The sequence below is a fragment of the Protopterus annectens genome, chromosome 5.part1 (genome assembly GCF_019279795.1).
Source record: "Protopterus annectens isolate FY-2018-M chromosome 5.part1, PAN1.0, whole genome shotgun sequence".
Lineage (NCBI taxonomy): Eukaryota > Metazoa > Chordata > Ceratodontiformes > Protopteridae > Protopterus > Protopterus annectens.
Window position 1 is genome coordinate 560,052,652 of NC_056736.1, and position 4,660 is coordinate 560,057,311.

The following is a 4,660-nucleotide window of genomic DNA, read 5'->3' on the forward strand; positions in this document are numbered from 1 at the left end:
ATGTCAGTTCTCTCTCTCTTCAGGTGAGGAAGGTTTGGCCACAATTTGCTATGAACCCCACTATCACAACAGTACCGGTGGCTACCAGGAATGATTGTTTGGCTTTTTTCCCCAGTTTTGTCTTTAGCATTTTCAGCAGCAGCAGTGGAATAAGGAAATGTGTTACTTAGTCGTGCTGTAGACGTGTTATTTAAAAAGGAAGTACTCTGACATTCATTCGCAACACAGTGTTTCACAATCATACTACCTCTATGTAAAAATTAAGAAACTGCCCTTCTGTACCTACTGACTCCCGACACCAACCATATTTCACTATAAATACTAATATATAATAATAATAATAAGCCAGGGTACCTTTGGCTAGGCTTATATAGGCCCTAGGGCCAATAGCCTAGTACCTACCTATGAACCTATAACCGAAACTATAACAACTGCATCTATGGGAGACGAAATCCTCCAACTCGTGCTGTACATAAAGAAATGTTAAGTATCAAACATTTTCCAACCATCAGAAAGAACATAATCATTAAACATTAAAACAAGAGAGTCCATATTTTTCTTATTTGCATTAACTCATCGTGTTCTCTATTTACTTGTATACAGTCTGACCAAAGATGCTGACATTGCTCTTACCGGTAAGGTTTACTTTCACCCACTTGCAGTCCAATCACTTACACAAGTCATCTTAAGTCCCTCCTAATTCGAAACCAGTCCAGTACAGATGTGTTTGATACAATTTCCACAGTGAAAATTCACCATGGACCCAGTGTCAACTTTCAATTACACAAAGGTTATCAAAAAATGTACACTAGGCATAAGGCATATAGTAGGTCCGATACACAACTAATGTAATGTCACCAAAAGCCACAGTTTAAAATTGAAACTCCTGAGTCCACATGAAGCTGATGTCATCATGCACGCCCCTGCACATAGATGACATTGCTGGATATGCTGGTGATGCATGACTATGTCAGCTATATCTTAAAACTGTAAATAAAAATAATTATTAAAAAAAAATAGGAAATGAAGGGTCCACTCAGAAATTCGTGGCAACCCATTATTTTGCCCTCAAAACTGGTAAATACAAAGGAATTTGGTACAGTTGAGAGGTATGGTAATGGTCTTTCTGGGGAATTTGCCTCCCACACTGACATTTTCTCTTTCTAGATGACATGAAACCAACCAACACTAAATAAATAAATTAATTAATTAAAATAAATAAATAAAAAAATAAAAAAGATTAGCACAAACCCTAAATAGTGCACTTATCTGAAAAACAGCTCAGTAACCAGCTCAGAAGAAAGGTGTTCAGACCAAGGTGCAATGATGGTGTTCGAACTGGCGGCAAAGATCTTCTGAATATGTGTGTCTGTAGGTGACCTCTATGCCCTACACCTTGTGCAGGGAACGTGTGTGTGATGTATGGTGCCTCCAAATGCAAAAGGCTTTGGTATACTGGCCAGACATTGGGCCATCTTTGGCAGGAGTTCTCTTCTGTTAGGAATGCTACAACAGTGATATGGAAGGACATAAAATAGTACAGTAGGGAAAAATGGTGCTTCAGCTTGAATAGCAGAAGGAAAGTCGGTTTCAGATGCATGTTGCTACTGCATATTTACAAAGTGACAAAAAGAAATATTGCAGGATTTATAACTTGTTGACAATGGTGTTTTTGACATAAATCAAAATAGCACAATTTGCAAACTGCAAATGAGTTGCTAAAGCACAACTCATAAACACTGAAAAACAAATCAAGAACTGTATACAGCCTTGCTTTCACAACACTGAAGTAGCTAGGGAAATCACTTTCCTAAAGCAAAAAAAAAAAATATATATATATATATATATATATATATATATATATATATATATATATATATGCTGGCCCAGTTTATACAAAAAAAAAAATCTGAAAGTGTACATTTTGACCACTTTTTGCTTCCCTTGCGTCTTCCTTCAGCACTATAGTCCAATGCGCCTTGTCAATCACTGGATCTATCCGCATCTCCTAAAATACTCTGACTTCCTCAGATACACGGTGAGGCCAGCACAGATCCTAAGGGAATCCTGTATTTTTGCTATCCTTCTATCTGTCAGTGGGTATTTTTACTTTAATGGCCTACTCTGTTGTTCCCCTCTCTTTGGAGTATCCAGTGTTGTGTCTGAGGGGTTAGTCTTCAATGGGGACTTATGGCACACTGCCCCACCTCAGTAGCAGCTCAGCCACGTCCCTGACCCTCTTTGGACCACACCCCCTCGCATCACAATATCCTCAGTCTCCACCAGAGATTATCACAGAGTATGTACCTCTCAACTGTACAGATTTTTGCCACATATTTTTGGTCCTTTTCTCATAAAATTGTGGTTTTCTGACAAATCACTGGCAAATCATTGAGGATTAAAGTCAGAAAATTATGACAGAAATTTCAGTTTCATACCTCATACCCTTCAGAAAATTCATGCTAATGCAAAACCTGTTATTCTATTCATTTTCTAGGTTTGTAAGAGCACTATTAAAAACGTGCCTATTTTTGGGCCTTTGTCCCCCCATTATTGATGGCTTTGTCTAGACCTCTTGTTGTATGAGGATGAGAGGTATGCCACCCCCCCATCCTTCCAGAATGGTAATGTCCACCTCTCTCTGCCAATCCATCAGTCGCCCGAGCTGCTAAATGAACCCGGGATTTACTGAGCCATACTCAAGGCTTTATCCCTCTATGTCAGAGTGGCATGAAAGTGCAAATGAAAGTAAACAGCTTACACAAATCCGTGAAGCAGCTGGCACTTAAAAAAGGCTGTGAAAAGGTACAGAGGTGCAAGAAAAATTAACTAAATGTACTCAGCATGTACAGAGTCAAGAAAAAAATGTAAAGGAAATGAAAGCATTCTTAATGTACTGCAGAAAATGAAGTCATGCGAGATATTTGAACAAAATGTTGCTATTCTTGAACTAACCACTAGATGTAAAAATGTGAGGCTGAATGTAAAGTTCAGCAAGGTTCAAGGAAACTCTTTGGAGTTAGTAAAGGTTAACTTACAGGAAGAAAACAGTAAACTTAAAGAGCATGACCGAATACTTATTTTTCATGCTGAAGTGACACAAGAAAGTCTGACATTTAAAACAGAAAGAGGAAACAGTCTACCTGATAAAACAGTGTGAACTCAACAGAGAAGGTGAAATAAGAAAAAAAGCAGAACTTTTGCCACTTATCTGAAACTGTTGATACAGCTACTTAGCCATAGCTCTTTAGAAGCCCTGAATGCAACCGCAGCATCTAAGCAGAACTGTTCCATGATCCATAGTGGTACTGACGTACAACAAATGTCTAGTTCTTAGAGTTACAAAAACAGAACTTTCAAAATTGTCAGCTAAGCAAAACTAACTGTATCTCAGATGTGCTTAACTTTTCATGCACTCCAGATATGGGCTGTAAACCAGAAGACTCACCACCTATAACTGATGTCATGTTTTCTGAGAAAAGCACTACAGGTACTTAAGTGCAAACATAAAAAAGGGTAAAAAGAACAAGACAAAAAAAAACTGCAAATGTGAAAACTCTTTTTGTAAAATCAGTGAAGTAGAAACTGGAAAAGCATTAATAACTGACAGGCAGCATAAGATGAAATAGGGCTGCAGAGTAGAACAGACTGACAGTGGAACCAGTTTCCTTGCAAGTAAGTAGAAAGAATGGCTGAGAACACAACATACTCAGATTTTTTTTTTTTACAGAAATATAAAGTGCCAAACCAAATTCTAAACTGAAGAATGAAAATATAAAGCCAAGTTCTAATTTGGAAAACGAAAATGAGAAGCTGATTTCTAAGATGTAAAAAGAGAATAAATAGCAGTAAATTTGAGAATGAATTTTATCACCACAGTCACAATATTTGGAATTCAGGACCTGGACAGGTATTCAGCAGTTAAAGAAACACGCACGACACAATGGTGTGTGATGGTAGTGATCATACACAACACAAGCTAAATCAAGAAGTTTCTAATCTCTGCAAATCTGGAGAAAAAAAATTATTACAGCAGCTAAGTAAAGCTAAAACCCAGATCAGCAGACTTAAGAATGAACTACACTAAGCTACAGTTTCTCTAACAGGCAACATCACATTTTAGATAGTCCTCAAAAAGAGAACATTCCTTTCCAGTCTCAAGTTACCTGCCACAGAAAAAAACAATTCAGTGAACACTACATGAAAACTCTGTTGTGTCATCCACTAGGAGAAACCCAAAATATGAGACTACTAAAGCAAAAGTTTACTGATGACATTTAAGTTCAAATTTATTAAGGTGTTTTATAACCAAAACAACATTACAATATAGAAACAGAGATATAACTTTAAAACTATAGTGACAATAAAATCGCAAGACATAGGACATTTTCAGCATGCACCAGATCAAATAAATAAGGCCTGCCTGAAGGCAAGCTAGCTAGAGTGGGGCATTCCCAGATCCACTGAGGTAGAGGGTTCCACAAGAAAGGGGCTTGATAATAAAGTGAATGAAAAACTGAAGTTTCCAAATTCACCAATAGAACTTCCTGCAGCCCCCTCAGAGGATGAACGTAGATCACATATAAGGCAGTAAGGCATGATAAGCTTCTTTAGATAGCAGGGCCACAAGTCATGAATGGACAAACAGACTAACACTAGA